This window comes from Pseudophryne corroboree, unplaced genomic scaffold (genome assembly GCF_028390025.1).
Source record: "Pseudophryne corroboree isolate aPseCor3 unplaced genomic scaffold, aPseCor3.hap2 scaffold_2665, whole genome shotgun sequence".
Classification (NCBI taxonomy): Eukaryota; Metazoa; Chordata; class Amphibia; order Anura; family Myobatrachidae; genus Pseudophryne; species Pseudophryne corroboree.
Genome location: NW_026969326.1, coordinates 1 through 21,856, shown reverse-complemented (window position 1 = coordinate 21,856; position 21,856 = coordinate 1). Strand labels below are relative to the sequence as shown.

The following is a 21,856-nucleotide window of genomic DNA, read 5'->3' as shown; positions in this document are numbered from 1 at the left end:
AGCAAGTGTCTCATCACTAGAGTTGATATTTTATCCTTGCTTCAACTGTACAACAGTCTTGCAGTGTTTAGCTTGCAAAAAATGACCACAGAAGCTAAAAAATTACATTTATTATGATAACATTGTTGTTGTTTTTTTTAAACCTTTTCTATCACCGTGGACAGCTTATTCAAGTGCCATCTGGCATGCACGTTCGTTTGTTGCTCATCATTCATCACCAAAAATAATTTTCTTTTTAAATTCTTATGACTGTACTGATTGTATTGAATAAAATTCCCATCTAGTATAACCAACTGATGCTGCTAAATGCTCCAGTGGCGCAATTTGTCAGCGCGCGGTACTTGTAAGACAGTATCTGTTGAGCAATGCTGAGGTTGTGAGTTCAAGCCTCACCTGGAGCTGCTTTGTTTACTGTTTTTATTCTTTTTCTTATGTCAATAGTCATTGATTATAAACTGCTACCTTAATATTTAATATGATATTACAAAGGATGGAAGAAAGAAAGAAAAAACACAAACATGAGTTTGTATTTAAGTTGTCAGCACACATCTGCTTTGGTTCTAATGCATTGCATATCTTCCTTCAGTCAGCCAACAAAACAACAATGGAAAATATTAACATACTATTGGTAAAGCAGTTGCATCAAATTGATTTTCTGCAATATAGCATGATAATACATACTGACAGCTCTGTATAGTACCAGCACATTTCTTGCTGGACTTGGTAATGAAAAGAACACTGTAAACAGCTTCACTTTTTCCTCAAAAATAATTAATTGACCATTAAAAACCTATCAGTCTTAAATAAGAACATCAGTAAGCACCACTGGCATAATGGATAAGTCACTGTTCTCCTAAGTCAGGGGTTGTGGGTCAAAGTCCCATCTGGGGTGGAAGTCATTACAGCAAGTGTCTCATCACTAGAGTTGATATTTTATCCTTGCTTCAACTGTAAAACAGTCTTGCAGTGTTTATCTTGTAAAAAATGACCACAGTAGCTAAAATATGACATTTATTATGATAACATTGTTGTTGTTTTTTTAAAACCTTTTCTATCACCGTGGACAGCTTATTCAAGTGCCATCTGGCATGCATGTTCCTTTGTTGCTCATCATTCATCACCAAAAATTATTTTCTTTTTCAATTCTAATGACTGTACTGATTGTATTGAATAAAATCCACATCTAGCATAACCAACAAATGCTGCAAAGTGCTCCAGTGGTGCACTTGGTCAGCGCGCGGTACTTGTAAGACAGTATCTGTTGAGCAATGCCGAGGTTGTGAGTTCAAGCCTCACCTGGAGCAGCTTAGTATACATTTTTTTTTCTTTTCTTATGTCATTAGTCATTGATTATAATCTGCTACCTTAATATTTAATATGATATTACAAAGGATGGAAGAAAGAAAGAAAAAACACAAACATGAGTTTGTATTTAAGTTGTCAGCACACATCTGCTTTGGATCAAATGCACTGCATATCTTCCTTCAGTCATCCAACAAAACAGCAATGGAAAAGATTAACATACTGTTGGTAAAGCAGTTGCATCAAATTGATTTTCTGCAATATAGCATGATAATCCATACTGACAGCTCTGGATAGTATCAGCACATCTCTTGCTGGACTTGGTAATGCAAAGAACACAGTAAACAGCTACACTTTTTCCTCAAAAATAAATAATTGACTATTAAAAACCTATCAGTCTTAAATAAGAACATCAGTAAGCACCACTGGCATAATGGATAAGTCACTGTTCTCCTAAGCCAGGGGTTGTGGGTCCAAGTCCCATCTGTGGTGGAAGTCATTACAGCAAGTGTCTCATCACTAGAGTTGATATTTTATCCTTGCTTCAACTGTAAAACAGTCTTGCAGTGTTTAGCTTGTAAAAAATGACCAAAGAAGCTAAAATATGACATTTATTATGATAACATTATTGTTGTTGTTTTTTTAAACCTTTTCTATCACCGTGGACAGCTTATTCAAGTGCCATCTGGCATGCATGTACCTTTGTTGCTCATCATTCATCACCAAAAATGATATTCTTTTTCAATTCTTATGACTGTACTGATTGTAGTGAATAAAATCCACATCTAGCATAACCAACAAATGCTGCAAAGTTCTCCAGTGGTGCACTTGGTCAGCGTGCGGCGCTTGTAAGACAGTATCTGTTGAGCAATGCCGAGGTTGTGAGTTCAAGCCTCAACTGGAGCAGCTTAGTATACATTTTTTTTTCTTTTCTTATGTCATTAGTCATTGATTATAATCTGCTACCTTAATATTTAATATGATATTACAAAGGATGGAAGAAAGAAAGAAAAAACACAAACATGATTGTGCATTTAAGTTGTCAGCACACATCTGCTTTGGTTCAAATGCACTGCATATCTTCCTTCAGTCAGCCAACAAAACAGCAATGGAAAAGATTAACATACTGTTGGTAAAGCAGTTGCATCAAATTGATTTTCTGCAATATAGCATGATAATCCATACTGACAGCTCTGGTTAGTACCAGCACATTTCTTGCTGGACTTGGTAATGCAAAGAACACAGTAAACAGCTTCACTTTTTTTCAAAAATAAATAATTGACTATTAAAAACCTATCAGTCTTAAATTAGGACATCAGTAAGCACCACTGGCATAATGGATAAGGCACTGTTCTCCTAAGACAATGGTTGTGGGTTTAAGTCCCATCTCAGTTGGAAGTCATTACATCAAGTGTCTCATCACTAGAGTTGATATTTTATCCTTGCTTCAACTGTAGAACAGTCTTGCAGTGTTTAGCTTGCAAAAAATGACCACAGAAGCTAAAAAATGACATTTATTATGATAACATTGTTGTTGTTTTTTTAAAACCTTTTCTATCACCGTGGACAGCTTATTCAAGTGCCATCTGGCATGCACGTTCGTTTGTTGCTCATCATTCATCACCAAAAATGATTTTCTTTTTCAATTCTTATGACTGTACTGATAATATTGAATAAAATCCACATCTAGCATAACCAATAAATGCTGCAAAGTGCTCCAGTGGTGCACTTGGTCAGCACGCGGTACTTGTAAGACAGTATCTGTTGAGCAATGCTGAGGTTGTGAGTTCAAGCCTCACCTTGAGCAGCTTTGTATACTGGTTTTTTCCTTTTCTTATGTCATTAGTCATAGATTATAATCTGCTACCTTAATATTTAATATGATATTACAAAGGATGGAAGAAAGAAAGAAAAAACACAAACATGAGTTTGTATTTAAGTTGTCAGCACACATCTGCTTTGGATCAAATGCACTGCATATCTTCCTTCAGTCAGCCAACAAAACAGCAATGGAAAAGATTAACATACTGTTGGTAAAGCAGTTGCATCAACTTGATTTTCTGCAATATAGCATGATAATCCATACTGACAGCTCTGGATAGTATCAGCACATCTCTTGCTGGACTTGGTAATGCAAAGAACACAGTAAACAGCTACACTTTTTCCTCAAAAATAAATAATTGACTATTAAAAACCTATCAGTCTTAAATAAGAACATCAGTAAGCACCACTGGCATAATGGATAAGTCACTGTTCTCCTAAGCTAGGGGTTATGGGTCCAAGTCCCATCTGGGGTGTAAGTCATTACAGCAAGTGTCTCATCACTAGAGTTGATATTTTATCCTTGCTTCAACTGTAAAACAGTTTTGCAGTGTTTAGCTTGTAAAAAATGACCACAGAAGCTAAAATATGACATTTATTATGATAACATTGTTGTTGTTTTTTTTAAAACCTTTTCTATCACCGTGTACAGTTTATTCAAGTGCCATCTGGCATGCATGTTCCTTTGTTGCTCATCATTCATCACCAAATATGATTTTCTTTTTCAATTCTTATGACTGTACTGATTGTATTGAATAAAATCCACATCTAGCATAACCAATAAATGCTGCAAAGTTCTCCAATGGTGCACTTGGTCAGCATGCAGTATTTGTAAGAAAGTATCTGTTGAGCAATGCCGAGGTTGTGCGTTCAAGCCTCACCTGGAGCAGCTTAGTATACTTTTTTTTTCTTTTCTTATGTCATTAGTCATTGATTATAATCTGCTACCTTAATATTTAATATGATATTACAAAGGATGGAAGAAAGAAAGAAAAAACACAAACATGATTGTGCATTTAAGCTGTCAGCACACATCTGCTTTGGTTCAAATGCACTGCATATCTTCCTTCAGTCAGCCAACAAAACAGCAATGGAAAAGATTAACATACTGTTGGTAAAGCAGTTGCATCAAATTGATTTTCTGCAATATAGCATGATAATCCACACTGACAGCTCTGGTTAGTACCAGCACATTTCTTGCTGGATTTGGTAATGCAAAGAACACAGTAAACAGCTTCACTTTTTTTCAAAAATAAATAATTGACTATTAAAAGCCTATCAGTCTTAAATAAGGACATCAGAAAGCACCACTGGCATAATGGATAAGGCACTGTTCTCTTAAGCCAGTGGTTGTGGGTCCAAGTCCCATCTGGGGTGGAAGTCATTACAGCAAGTGTCTCATCACTAGAGTTAATATTTTATCCTTGCTTCAACTGTAAAACAGTCTTGCAGTGTTTAGCTTGTAAAAAATGACCACAGAAGCTAAAATATGACATTTATTATGATAACATTGTTGTTGTTGTTTTTTAAACCTTTTCTATCACCGTGGACAGCTTATTCAAGTGCCATCTGGCATGCACGTTCGTTTGTTGCTCATCATTCATCACCAAAAATGATTTTCTTTTTCAATTCTTATGACTGTACTGATTGTATTGAATAAAATCCACATCTAGCATAACCAATAAATGCTGCAAAGTGCTCCAGTGGTGCACTTGGTCAGCGCACGGTACTTGTAAGACAGTATCTGTTGAGCAATGCCGAGGTTGTGAGTTCAGCTTTGTATACTGTTTTTTTCCTTTTCTTATGTCATTAGTCATAGATTATAATCTGCTACCTTAATATTTAATATGATATTACAAAGGATGGAAGAAAGAAAGAAAAAACACAAACATGAGTTTGTATTTAAGTTGTCAGCACACATCTGCTTTGGATCAAATGCACTGCATATCTTCCTTCAGTCATCCAACAAAACAGCAATGGAAAAGATTAACATACTGTTGGTAAAGCAGTTGCATCAAATTGAATTTCTGCAATATAGCATGATAATCCATACTGACAGCTCTGGATAGTACCAGCACATCTCTTGCTGGACTTGGTAATGCAAAGAACACAGTAAACAGCTACACTTTTTCCTCAAAAATAAATAATTGACTATTAAAAACCTATCAGTCTTAAATAAGAACATCAGTAAGCACCACTGGCATAATGGATAAGTCACTGTTCTCCTAAACTAGGGGTTATGGGTCCAAGTCCTATCTGGGGTGTAAGTCATTACAGCAAGTGTCTCATCACTAGAGTTGATATTTTATCCTTGCTTCAACTGTAAAACAGTTTTGCAGTGTTTAGCTTGTAAAAAATGACCACAGAAGCTAAAATTTGACATTTATTATGATAACACTGTTGTTGTTTTTTTAAAACCTTTTCTATCACCGTGTACAGCTTATTCAAGTGCCATCTGGCATGCATGTTCCTTTGTTGCTCATCATTCATCACCACAAATGATTTTCTTTTTCAATTCTTATGACTGTACTGATTGTATTGAATAAAATCCACATCTAGCATAACCAATAAATGTTGCAAAGTTCTCCAGTGGTGCACTTGGTCAGCATGCGGTTTTTGTAAGAAAGTATCTGTTGAGCAATGCCGAGGTTGTGCGTTCAAGCCTCACCTGGAGCAGCTTAGTTTATGTTTTTTTTTTCTTTTCTTATGTCATTAGTCATTGATTATAATCTGCTACCTTAATATTTAATATGATATTACAAAGGATGGAAGAAAGAAAGAAAAAACACAAACATGAGTTAGTATTTAAGTTGTCAGCACACATCTGCTTTGGTTCTAATGCACTGCATATCTTCCTTCAGTCAGCCAACAAAACAGCAATGGAAAAGATTAACATACTGTTGGTAAAGCAGTTGCATCAAATTGATTTTCTGAAATAATGCATGATAATCCATACTGACAGCTCTGGATAGTACCAGCACATTTCTTGCTGGACTTGGTAATGCAAAGAACACAGTAAACAGCTTCACTTTTTCCTCAAAAATAAATAATTGACTATTAAAAACCTATCAGTCTTAAATAAAAACATCAGAAAGCACCACTGGCATAATGGATAAGTCACTGTCCTCCTAAGCCAGGGGTTGTGGGTCCAAGTCTCATCTGGGGTGGAAGTCATTACAGCAAGTGTCTCATCACTAGAGTTGATATTTTATCCTTCCTTCAACTGTAAAACAGTCTTGCGGTGTTTAGCATGTAAAAAATAACCACAGAAGCTAAAATATGACATTTATTATGATAACATTGTTGTTGTTTTTTTTAAACCTTTTCTATCACCGTGGGCAGCTTACTCAAGTGCCATCTGGCATGCATGTTCCTTTGTTGCTCATCATTCATCACCAAAAATTATTTTCTTTTTCAATTCATATGACTGTACTGATTGTATTGAATAAAATCCACATGTAGCATAACCATCTGATTATGCTAAGTGCTCCAGTGGCGCAATTTGTCAGCACGCGGTACTTATAAGACAGTATCTGTTGAGCAATGCCGAGGTTGTGAATTCAAGCCTCACCTGAAGCAGCTTTGTTTACAGTTATTTTTCTTTTTCTTATGTCAATAGTCATAGATTATGATCTGCTACCTTAATATTTAATATGATATTACAAAGGATGGAAGAAAGAAAGAAAAAACACAAACATGAGTTTGTATTTAAGTTGTCAGCACACATCTGCTTTGGTTCTAATGCATTGCATATCTTCCTTCAGTCAGCCAACAAAACAACAATGGAAAATATTAACATACTATTGGTAAAGCAGTTGCATCAAATTGATTTTCTGCAATATAGCATGATAATACATACTGACAGCTCTGTATAGTACCAGCACATTTCTTGCTGGACTTGGTAATGAAAAGAACACTGTAAACAGCTTCACTTTTTCCTCAAAAATAAATAATTGACCATTAAAAACCTATCAGTCTTAAATAAGAACATCAGTAAGCACCACTGGCATAATGGATAAGTCACTGTTCTCCTAAGTCAGGGGTTGTGGGTCAAAGTCCCATCTGGGGTGGAAGTCATTACAGCAAGTGTCTCATCACTAGAGTTGATATTTTATCCTTGCTTCAACTGTAAAACAGTCTTGCAGTGTTTAGCTTGTAAAAAATGACCACAGTAGCTAAAATATGACATTTATTATGATAACATTGTTGTTGTTTTTTTAAAACCTTTTCTATCACCGTGGACAGCTTATTCAAGTGCCATCTGGCATGCATGTTCCTTTGTTGCTCATCATTCATCACCAAAAATTATTTTCTTTTTCAATTCTAATGACTGTACTGATTGTATTGAATAAAATCCACATCTAGCATAACCAACAAATGCTGCAAAGTGCTCCAGTGGTGCACTTGGTCAGCGCGCGGTACTTGTAAGATAGTATCTGTTGAGCAATGCCGAGGTTGTGAGTTCAAGCCTCACCTGGAGCAGCTTAGTATACATTTTTTTTTTCTTTTCTTATGTCATTAGTCATTGATTATAATCTGCTACCTTAATATTTAATATGATATTACAAAGGATGGAAGAAAGAAAGAAAAAACACAAACATGAGTTTGTATTTAAGTTGTCAGCACACATCTGCTTTGGATCAAATGCACTGCATATCTTCCTTCAGTCATCCAACAAAACAGCAATGGAAAAGATTAACATACTGTTGGTAAAGCAGTTGCATCAAATTGATTTTCTGCAATATAGCATGATAATCCATACTGACAGCTCTGGATAGTATCAGCACATCTCTTGCTGGACTTGGTAATGCAAAGAACACAGTAAACAGCTACACTTTTTCCTCAAAAATAAATAATTGACTATTAAAAACCTATCAGTCTTAAATAAGAACATCAGTAAGCACCACTGGCATAATGGATAAGTCACTGTTCTCCTAAGCCAGGGGTTGTGGGTCCAAGTCCCATCTGTGGTGGAAGTCATTACAGCAAGTGTCTCATCACTAGAGTTGATATTTTATCCTTGCTTCAACTGTAAAACAGTCTTGCAGTGTTTAGCTTGTAAAAAATGACCAAAGAAGCTAAAATATGACATTTATTATGATAACATTATTGTTGTTGTTTTTTTAAACCTTTTCTATCACCGTGGACAGCTTATTCAAGTGCCATCTGGCATGCATGTACCTTTGTTGCTCATCATTCATCACCAAAAATGATATTCTTTTTCAATTCTTATGACTGTACTGATTGTAGTGAATAAAATCCACATCTAGCATAACCAACAAATGCTGCAAAGTTCTCCAGTGGTGCACTTGGTCAGCGTGCGGCGCTTGTAAGACAGTATCTGTTGAGCAATGCCGAGGTTGTGAGTTCAAGCCTCAACTGGAGCAGCTTAGTATACATTTTTTTTTCTTTTCTTATGTCATTAGTCATTGATTATAATCTGCTACCTTAATATTTAATATGATATTACAAAGGATGGAAGAAAGAAAGAAAAAACACAAACATGATTGTGCATTTAAGTTGTCAGCACACATCTGCTTTGGTTCAAATGCACTGCATATCTTCCTTCAGTCAGCCAACAAAACAGCAATGGAAAAGATTAACATACTGTTGGTAAAGCAGTTGCATCAAATTGATTTTCTGCAATATAGCATGATAATCCATACTGACAGCTCTGGTTAGTACCAGCACATTTCTTGCTGGACTTGGTAATGCAAAGAACACAGTAAACAGCTTCACTTTTTTTCAAAAATAAATAATTGACTATTAAAAACCTATCAGTCTTAAATTAGGACATCAGTAAGCACCACTGGCATAATGGATAAGGCACTGTTCTCCTAAGACAATGGTTGTGGGTTTAAGTCCCATCTCAGTTGGAAGTCATTACATCAAGTGTCTCATCACTAGAGTTGATATTTTATCCTTGCTTCAACTGTAGAACAGTCTTGCAGTGTTTAGCTTGCAAAAAATGACCACAGAAGCTAAAAAATGACATTTATTATGATAACATTGTTGTTGTTTTTTTAAAACCTTTTCTATCACCGTGGACAGCTTATTCAAGTGCCATCTGGCATGCACGTTCGTTTGTTGCTCATCATTCATCACCAAAAATGATTTTCTTTTTCAATTCTTATGACTGTACTGATAATATTGAATAAAATCCACATCTAGCATAACCAATAAATGCTGCAAAGTGCTCCAGTGGTGCACTTGGTCAGCACGCGGTACTTGTAAGACAGTATCTGTTGAGCAATGCCGAGGTTGTGAGTTCAAGCCTCACCTTGAGCAGCTTTGTATACTGGTTTTTTCCTTTTCTTATGTCATTAGTCATAGATTATAATCTGCTACCTTAATATTTAATATGATATTACAAAGGATGGAAGAAAGAAAGAAAAAACACAAACATGAGTTTGTATTTAAGTTGTCAGCACACATCTGCTTTGGATCAAATGCACTGCATATCTTCCTTCAGTCAGCCAACAAAACAGCAATGGAAAAGATTAACATACTGTTGGTAAAGCAGTTGCATCAACTTGATTTTCTGCAATATAGCATGATAATCCATACTGACAGCTCTGGATAGTATCAGCACATCTCTTGCTGGACTTGGTAATGCAAAGAACACAGTAAACAGCTACACTTTTTCCTCAAAAATAAATAATTGACTATTAAAAACCTATCAGTCTTAAATAAGAACATCAGTAAGCACCACTGGCATAATGGATAAGTCACTGTTCTCCTAAGCTAGGGGTTATGGGTCCAAGTCCCATCTGGGGTGTAAGTCATTACAGCAAGTGTCTCATCACTAGAGTTGATATTTTATCCTTGCTTCAACTGTAAAACAGTTTTGCAGTGTTTAGCTTGTAAAAAATGACCACAGAAGCTAAAATATGACATTTATTATGATAACATTGTTGTTGTTTTTTTTAAAACCTTTTCTATCACCGTGTACAGTTTATTCAAGTGCCATCTGGCATGCATGTTCCTTTGTTGCTCATCATTCATCACCAAATATGATTTTCTTTTTCAATTCTTATGACTGTACTGATTGTATTGAATAAAATCCACATCTAGCATAACCAATAAATGCTGCAAAGTTCTCCAATGGTGCACTTGGTCAGCATGCAGTATTTGTAAGAAAGTATCTGTTGAGCAATGCCGAGGTTGTGCGTTCAAGCCTCACCTGGAGCAGCTTAGTATACTTTTTTTTTCTTTTCTTATGTCATTAGTCATTGATTATAATCTGCTACCTTAATATTTAATATGATATTACAAAGGATGGAAGAAAGAAAGAAAAAACACAAACATGATTGTGCATTTAAGCTGTCAGCACACATCTGCTTTGGTTCAAATGCACTGCATATCTTCCTTCAGTCAGCCAACAAAACAGCAATGGAAAAGATTAACATACTGTTGGTAAAGCAGTTGCATCAAATTGATTTTCTGCAATATAGCATGATAATCCACACTGACAGCTCTGGTTAGTACCAGCACATTTCTTGCTGGATTTGGTAATGCAAAGAACACAGTAAACAGCTTCACTTTTTTTCAAAAATAAATAATTGACTATTAAAAGCCTATCAGTCTTAAATAAGGACATCAGAAAGCACCACTGGCATAATGGATAAGGCACTGTTCTCTTAAGCCAGTGGTTGTGGGTCCAAGTCCCATCTGGGGTGGAAGTCATTACAGCAAGTGTCTCATCACTAGAGTTAATATTTTATCCTTGCTTCAACTGTAAAACAGTCTTGCAGTGTTTAGCTTGTAAAAAATGACCACAGAAGCTAAAATATGACATTTATTATGATAACATTGTTGTTGTTGTTTTTTAAACCTTTTCTATCACCGTGGACAGCTTATTCAAGTGCCATCTGGCATGCACGTTCGTTTGTTGCTCATCATTCATCACCAAAAATGATTTTCTTTTTCAATTCTTATGACTGTACTGATTGTATTGAATAAAATCCACATCTAGCATAACCAATAAATGCTGCAAAGTGCTCCAGTGGTGCACTTGGTCAGCGCACGGTACTTGTAAGACAGTATCTGTTGAGCAATGCCGAGGTTGTGAGTTCAGCTTTGTATACTGTTTTTTTCCTTTTCTTATGTCATTAGTCATAGATTATAATCTGCTACCTTAATATTTAATATGATATTACAAAGGATGGAAGAAAGAAAGAAAAAACACAAACATGAGTTTGTATTTAAGTTGTCAGCACACATCTGCTTTGGATCAAATGCACTGCATATCTTCCTTCAGTCATCCAACAAAACAGCAATGGAAAAGATTAACATACTGTTGGTAAAGCAGTTGCATCAAATTGAATTTCTGCAATATAGCATGATAATCCATACTGACAGCTCTGGATAGTACCAGCACATCTCTTGCTGGACTTGGTAATGCAAAGAACACAGTAAACAGCTACACTTTTTCCTCAAAAATAAATAATTGACTATTAAAAACCTATCAGTCTTAAATAAGAACATCAGTAAGCACCACTGGCATAATGGATAAGTCACTGTTCTCCTAAGCTAGGGGTTATGGGTCCAAGTCCTATCTGGGGTGTAAGTCATTACAGCAAGTGTCTCATCACTAGAGTTGATATTTTATCCTTGCTTCAACTGTAAAACAGTTTTGCAGTGTTTAGCTTGTAAAAAATGACCACAGAAGCTAAAATTTGACATTTATTATGATAACACTGTTGTTGTTTTTTTAAAACCTTTTCTATCACCGTGTACAGCTTATTCAAGTGCCATCTGGCATGCATGTTCCTTTGTTGCTCATCATTCATCACCACAAATGATTTTCTTTTTCAATTCTTATGACTGTACTGATTGTATTGAATAAAATCCACATCTAGCATAACCAATAAATGTTGCAAAGTTCTCCAGTGGTGCACTTGGTCAGCATGCGGTTTTTGTAAGAAAGTATCTGTTGAGCAATGCCGAGGTTGTGCGTTCAAGCCTCACCTGGAGCAGCTTAGTTTATGTTTTTTTTTCTTTTCTTATGTCATTAGTCATTGATTATAATCTGCTACCTTAATATTTAATATGATATTACAAAGGATGGAAGAAAGAAAGAAAAAACACAAACATGAGTTAGTATTTAAGTTGTCAGCACACATCTGCTTTGGTTCTAATGCACTGCATATCTTCCTTCAGTCAGCCAACAAAACAGCAATGGAAAAGATTAACATACTGTTGGTAAAGCAGTTGCATCAAATTGATTTTCTGAAATAATGCATGATAATCCATACTGACAGCTCTGGATAGTACCAGCACATTTCTTGCTGGACTTGGTAATGCAAAGAACACAGTAAACAGCTTCACTTTTTCCTCAAAAATAAATAATTGACTATTAAAAACCTATCAGTCTTAAATAAAAACATCAGAAAGCACCACTGGCATAATGGATAAGTCACTGTCCTCCTAAGCCAGGGGTTGTGGGTCCAAGTCTCATCTGGGGTGGAAGTCATTACAGCAAGTGTCTCATCACTAGAGTTGATATTTTATCCTTCCTTCAACTGTAAAACAGTCTTGCGGTGTTTAGCATGTAAAAAATAACCACAGAAGCTAAAATATGACATTTATTATGATAACATTGTTGTTGTTTTTTTTAAACCTTTTCTATCACCGTGGGCAGCTTACTCAAGTGCCATCTGGCATGCATGTTCCTTTGTTGCTCATCATTCATCACCAAAAATTATTTTCTTTTTCAATTCATATGACTGTACTGATTGTATTGAATAAAATCCACATGTAGCATAACCATCTGATTATGCTAAGTGCTCCAGTGGCGCAATTTGTCAGCACGCGGTACTTATAAGACAGTATCTGTTGAGCAATGCCGAGGTTGTGAATTCAAGCCTCACCTGAAGCAGCTTTGTTTACAGTTATTTTTCTTTTTCTTATGTCAATAGTCATAGATTATGATCTGCTACCTTAATATTTAATATGATATTACAAAGGATGGAAGAAAGAAAGAAAAAACACAAACATGAGTTTGTATTTAAGTTGTCAGCACACATCTGCTTTGGTTCTAATGCATTGCATATCTTCCTTCAGTCAGCCAACAAAACAACAATGGAAAATATTAACATACTATTGGTAAAGCAGTTGCATCAAATTGATTTTCTGCAATATAGCATGATAATACATACTGACAGCTCTGTATAGTACCAGCACATTTCTTGCTGGACTTGGTAATGAAAAGAACACTGTAAACAGCTTCACTTTTTCCTCAAAAATAAATAATTGACCATTAAAAACCTATCAGTCTAAAATAAGAACATCAGTAAGCACCACTGGCATAATGGATAAGTCACTGTTCTCCTAAGTCAGGGGTTGTGGGTCAAAGTCCCATCTGGGGTGGAAGTCATTACAGCAAGTGTCTCATCACTAGAGTTGATATTTTATCCTTGCTTCAACTGTAAAACAGTCTTGCAGTGTTTAGCTTGTAAAAAATGACCACAGTAGCTAAAATATGACATTTATTATGATAACATTGTTGTTGTTTTTTTAAAACCTTTTCTATCACCGTGGACAGCTTATTCAAGTGCCATCTGGCATGCATGTTCCTTTGTTGCTCATCATTCATCACCAAAAATTATTTTCTTTTTCAATTCTAATGACTGTACTGATTGTATTGAATAAAATCCACATCTAGCATAACCAACAAATGCTGCAAAGTGCTCCAGTGGTGCACTTGGTCAGCGCGCGGTACTTGTAAGACAGTATCTGTTGAGCAATGCCGAGGTTGTGAGTTCAAGCCTCACCTGGAGCAGCTTAGTATACATTTTTTTTTTCTTTTCTTATGTCATTAGTCATTGATTATAATCTGCTACCTTAATATTTAATATGATATTACAAAGGATGGAAGAAAGAAAGAAAAAACACAAACATGAGTTTGTATTTAAGTTGTCAGCACACATCTGCTTTGGATCAAATGCACTGCATATCTTCCTTCAGTCATCCAACAAAACAGCAATGGAAAAGATTAACATACTGTTGGTAAAGCAGTTGCATCAAATTGATTTTCTGCAATATAGCATGATAATCCATACTGACAGCTCTGGATAGTATCAGCACATCTCTTGCTGGACTTGGTAATGCAAAGAACACAGTAAACAGCTACACTTTTTCCTCAAAAATAAATAATTGACTATTAAAAACCTATCAGTCTTAAATAAGAACATCAGTAAGCACCACTGGCATAATGGATAAGTCACTGTTCTCCTAAGCCAGGGGTTGTGGGTCCAAGTCCCATCTGTGGTGGAAGTCATTACAGCAAGTGTCTCATCACTAGAGTTGATATTTTATCCTTGCTTCAACTGTAAAACAGTCTTGCAGTGTTTAGCTTGTAAAAAATGACCAAAGAAGCTAAAATATGACATTTATTATGATAACATTATTGTTGTTGTTTTTTTAAACCTTTTCTATCACCGTGGACAGCTTATTCAAGTGCCATCTGGCATGCATGTACCTTTGTTGCTCATCATTCATCACCAAAAATGATATTCTTTTTCAATTCTTATGACTGTACTGATTGTAGTGAATAAAATCCACATCTAGCATAACCAACAAATGCTGCAAAGTTCTCCAGTGGTGCACTTGGTCAGCGTGCGGCGCTTGTAAGACAGTATCTGTTGAGCAATGCCGAGGTTGTGAGTTCAAGCCTCAACTGGAGCAGCTTAGTATACATTTTTTTTTCTTTTCTTATGTCATTAGTCATTGATTATAATCTGCTACCTTAATATTTAATATGATATTACAAAGGATGGAAGAAAGAAAGAAAAAACACAAACATGATTGTGCATTTAAGTTGTCAGCACACATCTGCTTTGGTTCAAATGCACTGCATATCTTCCTTCAGTCAGCCAACAAAACAGCAATGGAAAAGATTAACATACTGTTGGTAAAGCAGTTGCATCAAATTGATTTTCTGCAATATAGCATGATAATCCATACTGACAGCTCTGGTTAGTACCAGCACATTTCTTGCTGGACTTGGTAATGCAAAGAACACAGTAAACAGCTTCACTTTTTTCAAAAATAAATAATTGACTATTAAAAACCTATCAGTCTTAAATTAGGACATCAGTAAGCACCACTGGCATAATGGATAAGGCACTGTTCTCCTAAGACAATGGTTGTGGGTTTAAGTCCCATCTCAGTTGGAAGTCATTACATCAAGTGTCTCATCACTAGAGTTGATATTTTATCCTTGCTTCAACTGTAGAACAGTCTTGCAGTGTTTAGCTTGCAAAAAATGACCACAGAAGCTAAAAAATGACATTTATTATGATAACATTGTTGTTGTTTTTTTAAAACCTTTTCTATCACCGTGGACAGCTTATTCAAGTGCCATCTGGCATGCACGTTCGTTTGTTGCTCATCATTCATCACCAAAAATGATTTTCTTTTTCAATTCTTATGACTGTACTGATAATATTGAATAAAATCCACATCTAGCATAACCAATAAATGCTGCAAAGTGCTCCAGTGGTGCACTTGGTCAGCACGCGGTACTTGTAAGACAGTATCTGTTGAGCAATGCCGAGGTTGTGAGTTCAAGCCTCACCTTGAGCAGCTTTGTATACTGGTTTTTTCCTTTTCTTATGTCATTAGTCATAGATTATAATCTGCTACCTTAATATTTAATATGATATTACAAAGGATGGAAGAAAGAAAGAAAAAACACAAACATGAGTTTGTATTTAAGTTGTCAGCACACATCTGCTTTGGATCAAATGCACTGCATATCTTCCTTCAGTCAGCCAACAAAACAGCAATGGAAAAGATTAACATACTGTTGGTAAAGCAGTTGCATCAACTTGATTTTCTGCAATATAGCATGATAATCCATACTGACAGCTCTGGATAGTATCAGCACATCTCTTGCTGGACTTGGTAATGCAAAGAACACAGTAAACAGCTACACTTTTTCCTCAAAAATAAATAATTGACTATTAAAAACCTATCAGTCTTAAATAAGAACATCAGTAAGCACCACTGGCATAATGGATAAGTCACTGTTCTCCTAAGCTAGGGGTTATGGGTCCAAGTCCCATCTGGGGTGTAAGTCATTACAGCAAGTGTCTCATCACTAGAGTTGATATTTTATCCTTGCTTCAACTGTAAAACAGTTTTGCAGTGTTTAGCTTGTAAAAAATGACCACAGAAGCTAAAATATGACATTTATTATGATAACATTGTTGTTGTTTTTTTTAAAACCTTTTCTATCACCGTGTACAGTTTATTCAAGTGCCATCTGGCATGCATGTTCCTTTGTTGCTCATCATTCATCACCAAATATGATTTTCTTTTTCAATTCTTATGACTGTACTGATTGTATTGAATAAAATCCACATCTAGCATAACCAATAAATGCTGCAAAGTTCTCCAATGGTGCACTTGGTCAGCATGCAGTATTTGTAAGAAAGTATCTGTTGAGCAATGCCGAGGTTGTGCGTTCAAGCCTCACCTGGAGCAGCTTAGTATACTTTTTTTTTCTTTTCTTATGTCATTAGTCATTGATTATAATCTGCTACCTTAATATTTAATATGATATTACAAAGGATGGAAGAAAGAAAGAAAAAACACAAACATGATTGTGCATTTAAGCTGTCAGCACACATCTGCTTTGGTTCAAATGCACTGCATATCTTCCTTCAGTCAGCCAACAAAACAGCAATGGAAAAGATTAACATACTGTTGGTAAAGCAGTTGCATCAAATTGATTTTCTGCAATATAGCATGATAATCCACACTGACAGCTCTGGTTAGTACCAGCACATTTCTTGCTGGATTTGGTAATGCAAAGAACACAGTAAACAGCTTCACTTTTTTTCAAAAATAAATAATTGACTATTAAAAGCCTATCAGTCTTAAATAAGGACATCAGAAAGCACCACTGGCATAATGGATAAGGCACTGTTCTCTTAAGCCAGTGGTTGTGGGTCCAAGTCCCATCTGGGGTGGAAGTCATTACAGCAAGTGTCTCATCACTAGAGTTAATATTTTATCCTTGCTTCAACTGTAAAACAGTCTTGCAGTGTTTAGCTTGTAAAAAATGACCACAGAAGCTAAAATATGACATTTATTATGATAACATTGTTGTTGTTGTTTTTTAAACCTTTTCTATCACCGTGGACAGCTTATTCAAGTGCCATCTGGCATGCACGTTCGTTTGTTGCTCATCATTCATCACCAAAAATGATTTTCTTTTTCAATTCTTATGACTGTACTGATTGTATTGAATAAAATCCACATCTAGCATAACCAATAAATGCTGCAAAGTGCTCCAGTGGTGCACTTGGTCAGCGCACGGTACTTGTAAGACAGTATCTGTTGAGCAATGCCGAGGTTGTGAGTTCAGCTTTGTATACTGTTTTTTTCCTTTTCTTATGTCATTAGTCATAGATTATAATCTGCTACCTTAATATTTAATATGATATTACAAAGGATGGAAGAAAGAAAGAAAAAACACAAACATGAGTTTGTATTTAAGTTGTCAGCACACATCTGCTTTGGATCAAATGCACTGCATATCTTCCTTCAGTCATCCAACAAAACAGCAATGGAAAAGATTAACATACTGTTGGTAAAGCAGTTGCATCAAATTGAATTTCTGCAATATAGCATGATAATCCATACTGACAGCTCTGGATAGTACCAGCACATCTCTTGCTGGACTTGGTAATGCAAAGAACACAGTAAACAGCTACACTTTTTCCTCAAAAATAAATAATTGACTATTAAAAACCTATCAGTCTTAAATAAGAACATCAGTAAGCACCACTGGCATAATGGATAAGTCACTGTTCTCCTAAGCTAGGGGTTATGGGTCCAAGTCCTATCTGGGGTGTAAGTCATTACAGCAAGTGTCTCATCACTAGAGTTGATATTTTATCCTTGCTTCAACTGTAAAACAGTTTTGCAGTGTTTAGCTTGTAAAAAATGACCACAGAAGCTAAAATTTGACATTTATTATGATAACACTGTTGTTGTTTTTTTAAAACCTTTTCTATCACCGTGTACAGCTTATTCAAGTGCCATCTGGCATGCATGTTCCTTTGTTGCTCATCATTCATCACCACAAATGATTTTCTTTTTCAATTCTTATGACTGTACTGATTGTATTGAATAAAATCCACATCTAGCATAACCAATAAATGTTGCAAAGTTCTCCAGTGGTGCACTTGGTCAGCATGCGGTTTTTGTAAGAAAGTATCTGTTGAGCAATGCCGAGGTTGTGCGTTCAAGCCTCACCTGGAGCAGCTTAGTTTATGTTTTTTTTTCTTTTCTTATGTCATTAGTCATTGATTATAATCTGCTACCTTAATATTTAATATGATATTACAAAGGATGGAAGAAAGAAAGAAAAAACACAAACATGAGTTAGTATTTAAGTTGTCAGCACACATCTGCTTTGGTTCTAATGCACTGCATATCTTCATTCAGTCAGCCAACAAAACAGCAATGGAAAAGATTAACATACTGTTGGTAAAGCAGTTGCATCAAATTGATTTTCTGAAATAATGCATGATAATCCATACTGACAGCTCTGGATAGTACCAGCACATTTCTTGCTGGACTTGGTAATGCAAAGAACACAGTAAACAGCTTCACTTTTTCCTCAAAAATAAATAATTGACTATTAAAAACCTATCAGTCTTAAATAAAAACATCAGAAAGCACCACTGGCATAATGGATAAGTCACTGTCCTCCTAAGCCAGGGGTTGTGGGTCCAAGTCTCATCTGGGGTGGAAGTCATTACAGCAAGTGTCTCATCACTAGAGTTGATATTTTATCCTTCCTTCAACTGTAAAACAGTCTTGCGGTGTTTAGCATGTAAAAAATAACCACAGAAGCTAAAATATGACATTTATTATGATAACATTGTTGTTGTTTTTTTTAAACCTTTTCTATCACCGTGGGCAGCTTACTCAAGTGCCATCTGGCATGCATGTTCCTTTGTTGCTCATCATTCATCACCAAAAATTATTTTCTTTTTCAATTCATATGACTGTACTGATTGTATTGAATAAAATCCACATGTAGCATAACCATCTGATTATGCTAAGTGATCCAGTGGCGCAATTTGTCAGCACGCGGTACTTATAAGACAGTATCTGTTGAGCAATGCCGAGGTTGTGAATTCAAACCTCACCTGAAGCAGCTTTGTTTACAGTTATTTTTCTTTTTCTTATGTCAATAGTCATAGATTATGATCTGCTACCTTAATATTTAATATGATATTACAAAGGATGGAAGAAAGAAAGAAAAAACACAAACATGAGTTTGTATTTAAGTTGTCAGCACACATCTGCTTTGGTTCTAATGCATTGCATATCTTCCTTCAGTCAGCCAACAAAACAACAATGGAAAATATTAACATACTATTGGTAAAGCAGTTGCATCAAATTGATTTTCTGCAATATAGCATGATAATACATACTGACAGCTCTGTATAGTACCAGCACATTTCTTGCTGGACTTGGTAATGAAAAGAACACTGTAAACAGCTTCACTTTTTCCTCAAAAATAAATAATTGACCATTAAAAACCTATCAGTCTTAAATAAGAACATCAGTAAGCACCACTGGCATAATGGATAAGTCACTGTTCTCCTTAGTCAGGGGTTGTGGGTCAAAGTCCCATCTGGGGTGGAAGTCATTACAGCAAGTGTCTCATCACTAGAGTTGATATTTTATCCTTGCTTCAACTGTAAAACAGTCTTGCAGTGTTTAGCTTGTAAAAAATGACCACAGTAGCTAAAATATGACATTTATTATGATAACATTGTTGTTGTTTTTTTAAAACCTTTTCTATCACCGTGGACAGCTTATTCAAGTGCCATCTGGCATGCATGTTCCTTTGTTGCTCATCATTCATCACCAAAAATTATTTTCTTTTTCAATTCTAATGACTGTACTGATTGTATTGAATAAAATCCACATCTAGCATAACCAACAAATGCTGCAAAGTGCTCCAGTGGTGCACTTGGTCAGCGCGCGGTACTTGTAAGACAGTATCTGTTGAGCAATGCCGAGGTTGTGAGTTCAAGCCTCACCTGGAGCAGCTTAGTATACATTTTTTTTTCTTTTCTTATGTCATTAGTCATTGATTATAATCTGCTACCTTAATATTTAATATGATATTACAAAGGATGGAAGAAAGAAAGAAAAAACACAAACATGAGTTTGTATTTAAGTTGTCAGCACACATCTGCTTTGGATCAAATGCACTGCATATCTTCCTTCAGTCATCCAACAAAACAGCAATGGAAAAGATTAACATACTGTTGGTAAAGCAGTTGCATCAAATTGATTTTCTGCAATATAGCATGATAATCCATACTGACAGCTCTGGATAGTATCAGCACATCTCTTGCTGGACTTGGTAATGCAAAGAACACAGTAAACAGCTACACTTTTTCCTCAAAAATAAATAATTGACCATTAAAAACCTATCAGTCTTAAATAAGAACATCAGTAAGCACCACTGACATAATGGATAAGTCACTGTTCTCCTAAGCCAGGGGTTGTGGGTCCAAGTCCCATCTGTGGTGGAAGTCATTACAGCAAGTGTCTCATCACTAGAGTTGATATTTTATCCTTGCTTCAACTGTAAAACAGTCTTGCAGTGTTTAGCTTGTAAAAAATGACCACAGAAGCTAAAATATGACATTTATTATGATAACATTATTGTTGTTGTTTTTTTAAACCTTTTCTATCACCGTGGACAGCTTATTCAAGTGCCATCTGGCATGCATGTTCCTTTGTTGCTCATCATTCATCACCAAAAATGATTTTCTTTTTCAATTCTTATGACTGTACTGATTGTATTGAATAAAATCCACATCTAGCATAACCAACAAATGCTGCAAAGTTCTCCAGTGGTGCACTTGGTCAGCGTGCGGCGCTTGTAAGACAGTATCTGTTGAGCAATGCTGAGGTTGTGAGTTCAAGCCTCACCTGGAGCAGCTTAGTATACATTTTTTTTTCTTTTCTTATGTCATTAGTCATTGATTATAATCTGCTACCTTAATATTTAATATGATATTACAAAGGATGGACGAAAGAAAGAAAAAACACAAACATGATTGTGCATTTAAGTTGTCAGCACACATCTGCTTTGGTTCAAATGCACTGCATATCTTCCTTCAGTCAGCCAACAAAACAGCAATGGAAAAGATTAACATACTGTTGGTAAAGCAGTTGCATCAAATTGATTTTCTGCAATATAGCATGATAATCCATACTGACAGCTCTGGTTAGTACCAGCACATTTCTTGCTGGACTTGGTAATGCAAAGAACACAGTAAACAGCTTCACTTTTTTTCAAAAATAAATAATTGACTATTAAAAACCTATCAGTCTTAAATTAGGACATCAGTAAGCACCACTGGCATAATGGATAAGGCACTGTTCTCCTAAGACAATGGTTGTGGGTTTAAGTCCCATCTCAGTTGGAAGTCATTACATCAAGTGTCTCATCACTAGAGTTGATATTTTATCCTTGCTTCAACTGTAGAACAGTCTTGCAGTGTTTAGCTTGCAAAAAATGACCACAGAAGCTAAAAAATGACATTTATTATGATAACATAGTTGTTGTTTTTTTTAAACCTTTTCTATCACCGTGGACAGCTTATTCAAGTGCCATCTGGCATGCACGTTCGTTTGTTGCTCATCATTCATCACCAAAAATGATTTTCTTTTTCAATTCTTA

General features: G+C 35.7%; 7 non-coding genes across 7 annotated transcripts; all 7 read left to right on the top strand.

The window, feature by feature from the left end:
* Positions 1-308: 308 nt before the first annotated feature.
* Positions 309-401, top strand: TRNAT-UGU (transfer RNA threonine (anticodon UGU)). The gene is given in 2 exon segments: positions 309-346; positions 366-401. It is a non-coding gene; the product is annotated as a tRNA-Thr (tRNA).
* Positions 402-1,211: 810 nt separating this feature from the next.
* Positions 1,212-1,304, top strand: TRNAT-UGU (transfer RNA threonine (anticodon UGU)). The gene is given in 2 exon segments: positions 1,212-1,249; positions 1,269-1,304. It is a non-coding gene; the product is annotated as a tRNA-Thr (tRNA).
* Positions 1,305-7,512: 6,208 nt separating this feature from the next.
* On the top strand, positions 7,513-7,605 carry TRNAT-UGU (transfer RNA threonine (anticodon UGU)). The gene is given in 2 exon segments: positions 7,513-7,550; positions 7,570-7,605. It is a non-coding gene; the product is annotated as a tRNA-Thr (tRNA).
* Positions 7,606-9,318: 1,713 nt separating this feature from the next.
* Positions 9,319-9,411, top strand: TRNAT-UGU (transfer RNA threonine (anticodon UGU)). Its single transcript is given in 2 exon segments — positions 9,319-9,356; positions 9,376-9,411. It is a non-coding gene; the product is annotated as a tRNA-Thr (tRNA).
* A 4,402-nt stretch (positions 9,412-13,813) lies between these two features.
* TRNAT-UGU (transfer RNA threonine (anticodon UGU)) lies at positions 13,814-13,906 on the top strand. The gene is given in 2 exon segments: positions 13,814-13,851; positions 13,871-13,906. It is a non-coding gene; the product is annotated as a tRNA-Thr (tRNA).
* Positions 13,907-15,618: 1,712 nt separating this feature from the next.
* On the top strand, positions 15,619-15,711 carry TRNAT-UGU (transfer RNA threonine (anticodon UGU)). Its single transcript is given in 2 exon segments — positions 15,619-15,656; positions 15,676-15,711. It is a non-coding gene; the product is annotated as a tRNA-Thr (tRNA).
* Positions 15,712-20,113: 4,402 nt separating this feature from the next.
* TRNAT-UGU (transfer RNA threonine (anticodon UGU)) lies at positions 20,114-20,206 on the top strand. Its single transcript is given in 2 exon segments — positions 20,114-20,151; positions 20,171-20,206. It is a non-coding gene; the product is annotated as a tRNA-Thr (tRNA).
* The last annotated feature ends 1,650 nt before the right edge of the window (positions 20,207-21,856 follow it).